Source organism: Pleurodeles waltl, chromosome 7, assembly GCF_031143425.1.
Source record: "Pleurodeles waltl isolate 20211129_DDA chromosome 7, aPleWal1.hap1.20221129, whole genome shotgun sequence".
Classification (NCBI taxonomy): Eukaryota; Metazoa; Chordata; class Amphibia; order Caudata; family Salamandridae; genus Pleurodeles; species Pleurodeles waltl.
This window is the reverse complement of record NC_090446.1, coordinates 1,296,416,715-1,296,432,069: the sequence shown is the minus strand read 5'-3', so window position 1 is coordinate 1,296,432,069 and position 15,355 is coordinate 1,296,416,715. Positions and strand designations below refer to the sequence as shown.

General features: G+C 48.7%; 1 protein-coding gene across 1 annotated transcript in view; it reads right to left on the bottom strand.

Annotated features, from left to right (window-relative positions):
* The window catches only part of ZNF865 (zinc finger protein 865), a 40,456-nt gene extending 25,605 nt beyond the window's left edge, over nt 1-14,851 (bottom strand). Inside the window, exon 1 of the mRNA XM_069200541.1 lies at nt 14,737-14,851. The gene's annotated coding sequence lies outside the window, so the exon portion shown is untranslated. The remainder of the gene's footprint in view (nt 1-14,736) is intronic.
* Nucleotides 14,852-15,355: the final 504 nt, after the last annotated feature.

Below are 15,355 nucleotides of genomic sequence, written 5' to 3'. Positions count from 1 at the left end.
GCTATCTATTCTCGCTCCTTTACCACTGTGTAGATGCTGCTTTGATTATTATGTTCTGGATGCCTCCTCTAATCAGAGATTATCGTTGCATTATTACGCGCACTGATTACGTTTATAAATAATTTTTCACGCTTAACTCAAGCATATTTTTTCTGTTACATTAACTACTTGCTGTACTATTACTCTCCTACTCCAGAGGAGGTGTACACCTGACCATTGGTCCGTGCGGTCCCATGTAGCGCGCTCCCTAATGGGGACGGTAAGCTTTCTTTGATGCTTTTACACCGTTTTGTGATCACGTGTTGACACCCTCACTGTGCCCTACCACTGGTTTGACACCACCGTTCCCTACTCCCATGTTGAAGAATATGTCATTATGTGGATTTGTGCCATTATCACTAGCCTTTCTTCATTTGTGTTTGTCTTAAATTACAGGGCGACAGACAGGAGTAGTAATCCCATACTAGGGTGAGTGACTGGATACGTTTGTCCTGACAATTTCAGGTAGTGGTTTTTCCGCATTTTTTACGAAGAGGAGATACATCTAGTCTATTTGGTCCTGAAGAAGCGTCACTGGACCCGTTGGGGCCTCTAAGAGACGCAAAACATGTTGACCTTTACGAGGGACGGCGTGGAAATTCCCCACCCTTATGTCAGAGAGTTATTGACCATTAGCTGTTTCACTCTCATGATTAGTTTTAATCTTGACCTCTGACCTATGTTTGGATTATTGAATAGACCACTCTTTTAGGTCCAGAGAGTCAATTTTAGATTCCTTCTTTTTGATCTCCTTACCTTACACACACACCAAGGGTCATGGCATCATCTCAGATAAGAACTCTGGCAAAGAGCCCCCCCTCTTGGGGTGGTGCCCGTCAGACATTGCAGCGCCAGTCTGACGAGGAGCAACTCCTATGATGAAGCATGACACCCATCTGGGTGTGTGAGGTTTTTGCTCCTAAAATAGGACCCCTCTTACTTATCCTTCTCTCTTTCTAGCTGGAACGTGTACTTTTCTTTATTTGCATATCTCTAGGGAGGCTGTACACTGGACCAATATTCCTCCCTATCCCTCTATTTATCACTACGCTGTACAAACTGATCCATTCTTCAATGGATCGTGCAAACAACTTGCAAGCTTAGAATCAGAGTTTAGGAATTCTTTATAATATAGACTTACAACAGGGACATGATGCTTCAAAACTCCACCAGCCCTGTAAAAAAATAACTTAGCCCTTTGCACAGGTGTAGAATTTAACAAAATATCTACTTGTCCATGGGACAGGTTGCTTCAAATATCTACTTGTCCTGTAAAAAAAACGACTTGTCCCCCTCATGTAGTGCAGCGACAAATTATGGCAGTGGTCTCATTATGTAAGAGCTTAGATAATAGCCTCTCTGGTTATGCAGGTCTAATACCACAGGCGGGCATGAATACTGGCAATTTCTGTATTTTTCCACCTTTTTGCAGATCTACATACTGGGGCTGGAGAAAGCAGTAAGCAAAAGTTCCAGGGCTGAAATGCATTTGAGTCAGTTGAAACCTACTAACTTGCATGTTTCATCCTGACCAGGGCAGAAACAGAAGTTTGTCGTAGTTGGACTCTCACTCCCAGGTGAGACTGTTGGTTTAGGAATTACAGCACTTTTGTTTGTAGGCGACCAGGCCAATCCTACAACAAGTCGCAACTGTCGGCCCAACTCTCCTGGCTCACAAGCAGTACCTCACCAAAAACCCAACCAGTAAAAGGTGATTTCTGGCAACCTCATGCATGGACTCTAGAATGCGACATCTCAGGGGAGTCGTGGTGGAGTGAAGATTACCCTCTTCTCATGTTAGTAATAAGTCTCAGTCACACACAAGCAATAACGGAGATGCAGGAGAGTTTTTAACAGGTTTATTAAAAAGATTACAATCTCCTTGAAAGGGAATGAGCTGCAATGATTAGGATAATGAACGATGCAAGAAGCAGAATTGGAAAGATGAGTCATGAATACAAAGACCCCCACCATCTTGCAACAGACATGACATGTAGAATATTCCTAAAACCCTAGCATGGTGAACCTAGTCTCTAACCTAATGAGAGCTAGGTGTTATAAACCTAATCTGCCAGTACTGTGTCCATGAGATGCACCTCCCAACCCTTGTTACCTTGGAATGAGGTCTAGATCAGACTTTGTGGTGACACAAAGGCTGAATCTGCATCAAGGTGACGTGCAGCATAGATGGCATTGGTAGCATCTGGAGTTAACCAAGACATTTTGTTTTTTATTAAAATTCTATTTCTGTCTATCAATCTATCAACTGGCTTTACTGTGAGTGACAGCATTGTTCTCCTCCACAAGGAGCATATTGGCACACAGAGTTTTGTTCAGTGCCAGGAATTATTTTTGGCAACGTGTGATTTTTTTAGATAAAATATTGCTTTTGCCCATGTTTGTTACAATGGCAAGATCCTGGTAGCTCCCACAACAATGAAGTGCTACAAAAGCCATGTCAATACAGACACGCATTGACAAAAGCAAAAGACTGACCACCAATGTCGGATCGGTTAGCTTTGCCAGTGCTTGTTTATTTTCATGTTTCCCATAATCTTGTTGAAAGCGGTTATACTGATTTTCCATTATGAATATTTTTTGAAAATACTTGCATGCATCAACACATTTTAGTAATGATGCGTCAAAGAAACAGTACCTAGAATTTCACAATAATTTTGCAAAATGTTTTTTCCTACTTGCCTTTTTTTCCTGAACATTTTATTTTTTAAGCAAAGAATCATCATTCTTGCTTACAAGCTTCTGCAAACATTTGCATCTAATCAGAGAGCATTCTGGGAGCATTATATATAACCTCATATTGCTAAACTTTCAAACCTGTGTACATATTTCTTTGCGGGCACCACTGTCAGTAGTGCAGTGTGACCTTACAATGCTTATTAAGAGGACTCACCCTAATAATAAAGGCTTTTCATTAGTGAACCATAAGTACAAATCTGAACAGCATTAACATATGGACACAAATATTACCTTAACTGCAGAAAGTTTCCTTCCCTGTAAAGTGGCAGCCAAAGGGTTTGTGCTGCAGGTGGTTGGCCTACTTGTCCCAAGGACAAAATAAACATGGAAACTAGTTGTCCATAGCCCCAATCAGTATGTCCTGGGTGTTGGGCTATAGGAATTCCACACCCCTGTGCCAAACAGTGAGGTGACAAATGATGGTTGCATTTACATATTAAAGCTCTGATAACAGGTTCTCTGGCTATGCTCATAGCATATCAGAGCTTGAATTCTATCAAGGCTCTAATTTTCCCACAGTTAAAGCAAATCTACCTACAGGTAGTTCCAGAGTTAGACTTCCCTGTGAATCTGTGCACACCTACTAACTTGCAAGATGAAGGGCATTTGCAAACCACTCTCACAATAGAAAAGGTTTGAAGATTACTCCTGACAAGTACAGGATCGGAAATTTTTCGAGGTTGGGAAAAAGGGTGATCTAAAAAAAAGTGAATGTGCATTTGCTCAGCAGATTTTCACTTGAGCATAAATAACATAACACTGCCTGTGTATTTGTAAAGCACGCATTCACCCAAGGGTGCCTTGGTTCTGAAATAACAAATGTTTATTGTTACCAACTCAAGGGTACTCATGGATCTTGAAAGGAAAAAAAAGCTTAGTGGATCCACTGGGATTCGAACTAATGACCATGTATATTTACTTATGCCAAAATCAACTCCATCTAAGTTTTTTTCTAAGTAAGGTTTCCAGTCATACTTTGATAAATGTTTGCAAACTTTTGAAAGTCCTAAATCTGCACAGAACATGCAAGAACATAAATCTGCAGGTGCAGTTTTGTGCCTTGAAGAATTGGGATCTTAACTTATTGTCATGTTTTCCATAATGGTTTTACTCTGTCCTTTATTTTTAAATACTGACAATCATCAAACATTTTCAGTAATAGATGCTTCATAGAAACAGTAATTGAAGTTGTGCAACTGCTTAGTAAAATGCTTTACTCAACTTGGAATATTTAAGGAACTTCATTTTTAAAGCAAAGAAAATCTTTTTGTCAGACTGTTGTATGTAATCAGGGAAGGTTGTGGTTGCATTATAAGTGGCCTCGAAATGTTAAATTTAGCAGATGTGTAAATGTTTTTGTATTGAAACAACTGCCAGTAATGCAAGCTGAGCTCACTACATTTCCTTACAGTGCTGTCCCAAATAGTAAACTTTGCATGAATGAATCATATACATCGGTTCAAACTATACTTTTAAAATACATCTATAGCTTCCGTGACAGACAATACTTTCACAGATCCTGTTAAAAATGGCGTTCCTGGTTGGCTAGGGTAGGCACCTTACCCAGGTAGGGACCACCACTCTAGTTAGGGCAAGAGAGCTACATACCCAAGACAACCCCTGCTCATCCCCTTGGTAGCTTGGCACGAGCAGTCAGGCTTATCCCTGAGGCAATGTGTAAAGGGTTTGCATAACACCAGTGACACAATAAATACACCACAAAGGAAACTCCACAAACAGTTATATAAAAATAAACTGTATTGCACATAAATCATTAGGCCAAACACGACATGTATCAGTAATACCCTGCTACATAGGCAGTTGTCGGAACATCACAGAGGTTCCTAGTACCTAATACTGTAACAATAATCAGGTAAACACATAGGTTACTACTATTCTGCAACACAAGCAGTAGTCAGGTCATTTTATCCCCAACATAAACGCACATGTTATGAAAACATTCCCATCTGGCATAGGTCATAGAAACATTACCCTCCCAATGCCTGCAAGACCAAAACCTGGAAGAGATATTTTACCCCAACAAGGTGAAAAACGGCATATCGTGGCATCAGATTACGGAGTGTGGCAGCTAGATGAGAGAGAGGCAAATCCTATTTCAAACACGTAGGTCTGGTGCACTTGCACCAACATTAGGTTCATTAGAGTAGCTTTGTGCAGAGAGGCTACCCTCCAAATACACATGGCAACACAACGTTTGCACATGTTACGGTAAACAGGGACACACCTATCCCACTCCAAGAGTTCCTTTGCCCCTCTAATGGGGAATGCGGTAATAAGAATCCCCAACAGGAACAGGGCCTCCGTTGAGGGTTCTCTTCCCATCATGTTGGCTATGTTACTGATGTCCCCAGAAGTATGTCCCAAAACAGGAGGGAGACACCCATACCATCTTGTGTGGTGAGGAGACCTTTCCGAGCCTCCCCTGCCTGACAGAACTGACAGGCTGCTGTGGCTGCCTCACTATAGGGACCCTCACTATAGGGAATACGGTAGCTGACAACGAGCCTCCTGGCTCTGAAGTCTTGCGCGACCAGCGGTGTGTCTCAGGGCTCACTCCGGTACGGTCCCAGCACCCTTCCCTGGATTCCGCAGAAGGGCGGGGGAAGAGGTGGCACAGCACGCCTCCATGTCTATGGACGGCGGCAGCCTCATGGGCAAATGGACAGGCTGGGAGATTCCTGCAGGGAGACCTTACCCGGTCTTCCCCGCTGTCGGGGCTCCACCAATGCCCCAGGCGCACTGCGCATTCGAGGCCAGCGGCGTAGTGGCTTCTCGCTGCTCCCCTTCTCCTCCAGCAGTTAGGCCGCCTCCGCAGGCAGCGTGGCCTCAGCAACTCTTGTGCTGGTGCGGGTGGCGCGTTTTCGTCCTTCCAGGCCGGCTTGGTTTTTGCCAGTGTCCTCTCCTCAGAGGGAGGGGCCGCCCTGAGAGGGGCTCTGGCAGCCATCCGCAAGGAATTTAACAAAAAGGGGGAAGAGCCCTCAAAACAAACACTTTCCACACACTGGGGCAGAAGACAATTGAGCAGCGCTCAGCACGCACTGAAGTAAAAGAATGGAGTGCTTTCCCAGCTCCTAAACAGCACATGCAACGCTTCCCTCGCACTGTGGAAGTATATTCATAAAGCGCCCTTCTTGTGGTTGAAAAAAGGGAAATTCTGGTGTAAAGGGGGGCGGCACACCACCCAGCCCCTGGAGACATCAATCGGGGCACAGGGCTGCAGGGCCCAAGCAAGCAGGCCAGCACAAGGGTTCAAAGGCAGTGGCAGTCCCTTGCAGTGACCCAGCAGGTCACAGGTCAGCACAACAGCAGAACAGTCCCAAGGCAGTTCCTGGCGAGTTCTTCCAGCAGCATCCAGTGTCCAGTTCATTAGTGTCTAAAAAAAGTGGGGGACAACCTCCTGTACTTATACTCATTTTGCACAGTTTCCACAACGGGCTTCAACCAATTCCAGGAATGTCCCCTTCTCCTCCAGCACTGGCTCCACACAGTAGTGGATAAACAAACCCTTTGTGTGAGGCCAGGGCACAGCCTTTACAGATGTATGAGTGTCCTGTCCCTACTTCTGCCAGCCCAGGAAGATAACAGAGTATGCCGATACAATCCTGTTACACCTCCACCCTCCTCGTGAACTCGCTGACTGAAAAGTATGCACAAAGCCCAGCTGTCATGCTGCCCCAAACGGGGGATTGAGTCAAGCCGCAAAACACCAGAATCATAAGCACGGAGAAATGCCCACTTTATAAAAAGTGGTACTTCTACAATGGTAATACCAGTAAGCAGCATTTCTCACTGCCATTCCAACCATACCCAGCATGCCTACGCCACCCCTTACAGTTCAGACAATACCACTCAGCCATATGAAAGGGCATTTCCAATGCAATCCTATGAGAGAGGCAACACTCACAGCAATGAGAAACAAAATAGGATGTTTGTCAATACTAGTAAAGGCCCCACAACCAGGCACATCCTACATTTTGCCTACACAGCACCCTGCCCATAGGACTACCAATGGCCTATCTTAGGGGTGACATATGTAGTAAAAGGGGCGTTCCATGCCTGGCAAGTAAATTTATATGCCAGGTCCCTGTGGCAGGAAACTGTGCATGCAGGCTCTGCGCGGCAGGCCCAAGACAGGTTTGAAAGGCTACTTCTGTGGGTGGAGCAAGCTGCGTAGCAGGCCCCCTTGTAGCATTTAATTTACAGGCCCTGAATATATGGGGTTACCACTGTGCAAGAGACTTAAAGGCAAATTAAATAAGCCAATCAGGTGTGAGACAATTATTCCAAGTTCAGAAGGGAGAGTACATGCACTTTAGCACTGATCAGCAGTGATAAAATGCTCAGAGTCCTAGAGTCAACAAAAAGAGGTCAGAAAAATAGGAGGAGGAAGGCAAAACGTTTTGGAGATGACCCTGCAGAAAGGGCCAGGTCCAACAGATCCTCACTGTGAACTTACAGCCAAAGAGTTTTACTATTGGGAGCTGGGCCTACATGCCCAAAGGACAAAGTAAATAAGGACACTTGGAGCCCTTGACCCCAAACAATTTTTTATGGGTGTTGGGTGATAGAAATTCCACGCCACAGTACTGTACCATCTGCAGACATCCTATTAAACTGTATGTCATGTTACAACAACTGAAACCCAAACGATTACTTGCTCACACTAAACCTTCAACAACAAAGCCCAAGCTCTAGAACAACCAAATTAACAGTTTGTAAACCAGAAGAATACCAAAAACAAACAAGGCACCGTGCACTCTGAGGACAGCCACTGTTGCTGCTATTAGTATCCCTAAGCAATTAGTATATCCCACCGCAACCCAGCACTAGTGGGCCTAATCTGCGAAATCCTTGCCTTATGAGACAGTACACATACCCTCTCAGAATACAGAATCTCCATCATGTGACCAGTACATCATATCTAAAACTTGTATTATCTCTGACCTCGTTGTCAGGACAGGACGCTCCCCCCGCCGCGCAGCGCACCCTGCAGGTGCCCTGTTCCCTGACTGCCGCTTCTGCCCGTGTTCGAGGCCCTCCTCCACCCGCAGGACCCCGCCTGCGCCTCATCCCTGGTGGCCCAGTGGTGGGCAGTAAGGTTTGCTTCTGTCGTGTCTCTGTATTCTCCTCGTTTGTCTCTTCGTTTCTGTCTCTGTTGTGTTGCTGTTGCTGTTGTCCCTGTTGTGCCCACTGTGTTCATTAGTATCTGTACTCTGTATCTGTATTGCCCAGTAGTGACTCTATTGTTATTGTCTGTGCTTGATCCCGCTCTCTCCCCATGCGTGTCTCCCTCCTCCTCTGACCCCCCCACCCCCAATCCATCGCAATCCGCCCGCTTCCCTGACTTTTTCCCCTTCTCTACACCCCCTGCCCTCCCACCTCCACCTCCCCTCTAGCTACCCAGTGTTATTTCCAACCCCCCTCCACACTCGCCGCTCCCTCGCCCGTTTTCCCGCCGCTTCGGCCCGCCCCCAGCTCCTCCTCCCTCCCTCCACCCCCTCTTAATGCAGGTCGCTGCGCTCCGAGGGTGCGTTCTCTGACCTCGTTGTCAGGACAGGACGCTCCCTCCGCCATGCAGCGCACCCTGCAGGTGCCCTGTTCCCTGACTGCCGCTGCTGCCCGTGTTCGAGGCCCTCCTCCACCCACAGGCCCCCGCCTGCGCCTCATCCCTGGTGGCCCAGTGGTGGGCAGTAAGGTTTGCTTCTGTCGTGTCTCTGTATTCTCCTCGTTTGTCTCTTCGTTTCTGTCTCTGTTGTGTTGCTGTTGTTGTTGTCCCTGTTGTGCCCACTGTGTTCATTAGTATCTGTACTCTGTATCTGTATTGCCCAGTAGTGACTCTATTGTTATTGTTTTTTCTGTGCGCTTGATCCCGCTCTCTCCCCTTGCGCGTCTCCCTCCTCCTCTGAGCCCCCCACACCATCGCCATCCACCCACTTCCCTGACATTTTCCCCTTCTCTACACCCCCTGCCCTCCCACCTCCCCCTCCCCTCTAGCTACCCAGCGTTATTTCCAACCCCCCTCCACACTCGCCGCTCCCTCGCCCGTTTTCCCGCCGCTTCGGCCTCGCCCCCCTCCCGCCCCCAGCTCCTCCTCCCTCCACCCCCTCTTAATGCAGGTCGCTGCGCGACCACGCATCGGGCGCGCCATAGGCAAGCCCGTCTGCGCCCGGACTGCGTCCAGCACCAGAACCCCTGGACCTCGCCCTCCACTCCACACCCCGCCCAGGCTCAGCTACGACGCTACCTCCCTCCACGCACTCAACAACGGCCGAAACCAAAACCAACACTGCTACCAAGCCGCACCGAAGCACACCCACGGACCGTTCGCCTGCCGCACCTGTCACTTCTCCTGCGACCGAACCTCCAAACCAACGACCACCAGACCGAACCTCCTCCGCTGCATACTCCTCAACACCCGCTCCGCACGCAAACACGCCGTAGAACTCTGGGACCTGCTCGACAGCACCGCCCCAGACGTAGCCTTCCTGACCGAGACATGGTGGAACGAATCATCCGTGCCAGACAGCGCCATCGCCATCCCAGACGGATACAAGATCTCCCGCAGGGACCGCACCAACTGCTACGGAGGAGGACTCGCCATCGTCCACAAATTCTCCCTCAAGATCACCACCCACACTGACGACCATTTCAACACCGCAGAGCTTCTACACTTCCGGATCCACACCGACCCCAACACCACCCTCAGAGGAATGTTCGTCTACAGGCCCCCCGGACCAAGGGCCCAGTTCTGCGACTCCATCGCCGACCTCGCAAGCACCCATGCACTCGCCTCCATGGACTACATACTCCTGGGGGACCTCAACATTCACCTCGAGAACAACAACGACCACAACTCCACCACGTTGATCAACAACCTCGCAAACCTCAGACTCAGACAACTTGTCACGTCAACAACCCACGTCGCCGGACACACATTGGACTCCATCTTCTCCACCAGCGACCACGTTACCTTCAATGACACCACCGAACCCTACTGGACCAACCACCACTGCGTCCACTTCACCTACAACAAAAACACTGCACACCACCACAGCCGCCAACTCCCCCGCCGCAACTGGGGCAAAGTCACCAAAGAACAACTTCTCAGCACCCTCTCCCAGAACCCACCAAACGAGCCCACCGACCCAGACACCGCGGCCTGCAACTTCAGACAATGGATCAACAACTGCGCCAACATCCTCGCCCCACTGAAGAAACCCCCCAACAACCCCGCCAGCAAGAAAGCCTCCTGGTTCACCGACGAACTCCTGGCCTCCAAACGCGCCTGCAGGAAACTGGAAAAGAAATGGCTCCAAGAACGCACACCGGACAATCACGCTGTCCTCAAAGACGCAACCCGCCGACACCACCACCTCATCAGGACCACCAAGAGGTCCTCCTTCAAAGACCGCCTAGACAACAACGCACATGACAGCAAAGAGCTCTTCCGCATCGTGAAGGAACTATCCACCCCCAGCACCAACGTCAACGACATCCCGCCCTCTCAGGAACTTTGCGACTCCCTCGCCGCCTTTTTCCACAGCAAGATCGCCGACATCCACAGCAGCTTCAACACCCCGACCGCATCCACCTCCATCACCACCTCGTACCCTAGCATCACCAACCCCATCACCGCCTGGTCCAACGTCGACGACGACGCAACACGCAAAATCATGAACTCCATCCACTCCGGATCACCGACTGACCCCTGCCCCCACCACATCTTCAACAAAGCTGACTATCATCGCGCCCCAACTCTGCAAGATCATCAACGCCTCCTTCGAAACAGGTACCTTCCCAGAAAGCTGGAAGCACGCAGACATCAACGTCCTCCTCAAGAAACCAAAAGCCGACCTCAAGAACTTCCGCCCCATCTCCCTCCTCCCCTACCCAGCTAAAGTCGCAGAAAAGATAGTTAACCTTCAGCTGACACGCCACATCGAAGACAACAATGTTCTCGACTCCTCACAAACTGGATTTAGACGCAACCACAGCACCGAGACCGCCCTCATCGCCGCAACAGATGACATAAGACGCCAACTCGACCGCGGCGAGACCTCCGCCCTCATTCTCCTAGACCTCTCCGCGGCCTTCGACACAGTCTGCCACCACACCCTACTGTCACGCCTCCAAGAAGCCGGCATCCAGGAAAAAGCCCTAACCTGGACCTCATCCTTCCTCTCCGGCAGAACACAGACCGTACGCCTCCCACTCTTCCGCTCAGAAGCCAACAACATCATCTGCGGCATCCCCCAGGGCTCCTCCCTGAGCCCTACGCTGTTCAACATTTACATGGCCCCCCTCGCACAAGTGGCCCGCCGTTTCGATCTCAACATCATCACCTACGCCGACAACACCCAGCTCATCCTCTCCCTCACCAATGACCCTGCCACCGCCAAAGCCAACCTCCACGAGGGAATGAAAGCAGTCGCCGACTGGATGAGAAATAGCCTCCTGAAGCTCAACACCGACAAGACAGAAATCCTCATCCTCGGGACATCCCCCTCCGCCTGGAACGACTCGTGGTGGCCCACCACCCTCGGAACTCCCCCGACGCCCACAGACCACGCCCGCAACTTGGGATTCATCCTCGACTCCGCACTCTCCATGGACAGACAAGTCAGCGCCGTCACCTCCTCCTGCTACAACACCCTCCGCAGGATCTACAAGTGGATCCCGACCGACACCAGGAAGAGTGACCCACGCCCTCGTCAGCAGCAGACTGGACTACGGCAACGCACTCTATGCAGGAATATGCGAAACACTCTATGCGAAACACCTACAGCGACTCCAACGCATCCAAAACACCTCAGCCCGACTCATCACCAATGCACCCCGCCACAGCCACATCACCCCCTACCTCAAAGGACTCCACTGGCTCCCCGTCAACAAAAGGGTCACTTTCAAGCTCCTCACCCACGCACACAAAGCACTCCACAACGCCGGCCCCTCCTACCTCAACAACAGACTCAACTTCTACACCCGACCCGCCAACTGCGATCTGCGAGCCTCACCCTCGCCACCATCCCCCGCATCCAACGAGCCTCCTCCGGCGGCAGATCCTTCACCTACCTCACCGCCAAGACCTGGAACACGCTCCCTACCTACCTCCGACAGACTCAAGACCTACTCACCTTCAGAAGACTCCTCAAGACCTGGCTCTTCGAGCAGTAGCAGTCTCCCCCTCCCCCAGCGCCTTGGAACCCTAACGGGTAAGTAGCGCGCTCTATAAATGTCTGTGATTGATTGATTGATTGATATTGTCACAGGATACAGAATGCTAACACAATCCAGATCACAACAGCTACCCTAAACACCCAGATGACTTAAAACAAAAACTCACAGCTGTCTCACATCTTTAATCAATAGGCACCTCATAGCAAATAGATAGGGAGCAATCACACTGAACACTTAGATGGCTGACATCCTTTCTGGTCAGTTTCAATTAAAGCCTAAAATTATCAAGCACATATCCCCAATATGGAGATCTCCATGATTCACTCATGAAAAACCCAATATATGTCTCTATTAGTGATCAGGGTCATTCAACATCATCAATAATAGTTGTGGCATTAATAAATGTGGCAGTCTTCCAGTTAGAACGTTCAGCTATAGTGGAGATCCAACCAGATCCATAGTCTTCGCATTTAACAGAGACAAGCAGTTGACATAACTGAGAGCAGAGCAGGTTATTCAAACACAGACCATAACAGCCATCTCCCACACAACGGCTACAGAGCTCTCCTGGAAGAGATGCATACAATGGACAGAGCTGTTCTGGCAATGAATAAGGTTAATTAACACAACGAGTCCCTGAACAACTCGAGCCCACTGTGATCAGTTTCAAGTACAGTCTCGGAAAAAAACAGCACAACCCCCTAAACATGGATCGAAATTAATTAACAATGTTTGTTCAAATCACTGAGGTAATAATGGCACCACAGCGTAAATCTTTCTTCTGGGGACAATGCTCATTCTTAAAAGTAGGCTTAAAGAAGGACAATGCTGTCAATGGTCTCAAACACATGCACACTTTCCTTGTGGGTAACACGGAGTCTTGACAGTTAGTGGATCAAACAGTACAGCTATAACTACAATAGTTGCTTCTTTCCATTCACAAAGGCTTTCCTGGCTTCTTGAACTGCTACAGGAAAATCAGGGAATGTAGATATAGCCATGCTTTGATACTGCAGCTTTTGCTTTCTCCTTGCCCATTAAAGGACGATATTGTAGTTTCTGAGGTTGAAAAATCTTGCAATGATGGGTCCGGCCGGACATCCAGGAACATGCCACTGAACAACTGAGCCATGTGCTGGTTCAACTATAAATAAAGGGGATAATTCTGTTCGGTCAATGACTTTGGATAGCTTAATTTCCACAAACGTCTCTGTTACGCCAATAGCCATAGTTTCTGCAACGAGTATAACGCTTATGTTGTTCATGCGTGATCTAACTTCTAGATCTTCAATTTTCCCCGTCACATCTAGCACACGCTCCATTCTGTCTCATAGCTGGTGCCACCTTCAAGATGTTATTCCATGATGGGGAGATTAGCCTGCTTGTCAAATCTCTCATTGTAAGGCTCCACACTGATGGTCAGTGTTTATCTTACTATCCAATGTATGCAGACTTTTCTGCATATCAGCTGGAATACCTTCACGTTTTGGCCTCCCATCGAGTCCACCAGTTTCAGGCAGCAATTTGGTGAATCACACTTATTGGTGTCTGTCATCCTGTGAGCCCTCTTGGAATTAAAGGAAATGTATGACTATTTTTCGACCAGTGGAGCGCAGTCCAGCCAGTTGCCTTCAAACTCAAATTGGCAGTTGTACAAGCAAAGCGTAGTCACACACACAAGCCTGCACACTACTGCCCTCGAGGACACCTGCGTAGTACTACCAACCATGCCAGCTCACCTAGGTACTGTTCAGTTCTCCAGAGGGGACTTAGATTGGCCTCCCCCTGTAGCTGAAACCTAGGAGAACGGCTACCAAGAAAACCTACCTTCCCACACACAGTCCGTCTCAATCGAGGCAGAAAGCACGCCGCGTGCGGAATGTAGCATAAGGCGGCTGCTTAGACCACATCTGGACAGTGGTGGTCAATAGGCGGGCAATATCTACCAATCCGGAATGGCGACTGCGCTGTTCTCCTGAGTTCCGGGCCACCGCCCGACATGGCTTGATCCACAGCAGCCAAGTCTGCAGGCCCAACTCTGCAGGGGGGTAGGAGGGGGCGTCCTGCGCACCAGATCTCCCAACAGACACTGCAGCGTTCCTCGATTGATCATCACGGCGTCGGCGACAAATGCAGCCCACTCAAGGCACAGAATCGCCAGCTGCTGCTATGTCTGCCCTCCTCTGTTTCTTCGGCCCTCGAGGACGGAGGGAGCTGAACTTCACCTCTGACATTTCCATGTCAGACGTCAGTGGCAGAGAGTCCATTACAAGAAAAATGCATAATGCCGGATAGTGCCGATACCTTTGGGTTCCCAATCGATTAACACTTTGAGCTCAAGGGAAAAAAAGACCCTTCCTTTTTCATGCGGTTAACTTAAAAACCAACGTAACATGAAGGTGATTCTGGAAAAACGTTTAGCATGGACTCGACTTAGAGATAGCCCCAGTTGGGCAGTAATTTTTATTGGAACCAGCGCCGCTGTCATACCAAAAGCAATCCACGGTCTGTACGAAACGTTTAGCAGTGATGAAATCAACATACATTAGAGTTCAAAATTCGACCAGCACACGAGGAGTGCAGGACAAAAGAACCAGCAGGCTAACATTCCACATTTTAGCAAATCATGCCATTACGTCGACTGACCACTAATATAGAGACCTCACGTCATACGCTTGCTGCGTGAGAATCAGCTGTCACACGGTAAAAAAAAAAAAAAATGACCATTTGTCCGCTACTTACACGGACCATCCGTGGATCCAGCCTAATGTCCGTCGTCCGTTATTGATATTTTAACGGATGTCATTTGACCACAAGTCTAGTAGTTCCGGGTCGTATCACAACTGATATCAAAGACAGAACATACTCCAAGCGTAGTCGGTTGTACTGCGTAAGGTTCCCTCTGATTGGAGCGTAAGGTTCCCTCTGATTGGAGCGTTGGTGCATGTCAACCAATACTAGTGCACCAGACAGAATTTCGAAGTGCTGATTGGCTGTGAAGTCCAGAAGTGCTGGTGAGTGAACTGTCCTGCTGCGGTCCGCGTGTGTTCTCAGTTTGGAGCAAGCTGAGTTTGGTTGGAGGTTCACCTGATGAGTCAGCAGTGAACCGGACGCTGACCAGAGAAGGCCTTCCCTTTATCTTATATCGCTCTGGGCGGAAATAAATTTGCGCCAGCTGGTAAATAGAATAAAATGAACCAACAGCCATTTTTCCAGGAAAATTCCTAGCTGGCTACATCATAGTAGCGACTTGCCTTTAAGCACGCATCTCTACCCCTCCCACAACTCACCCGAATCATCCACAACGTGGCTTTGACAGACGTTGTCTTTTGGGTTGAGGAGGGTGTTTGAGATAGATGGG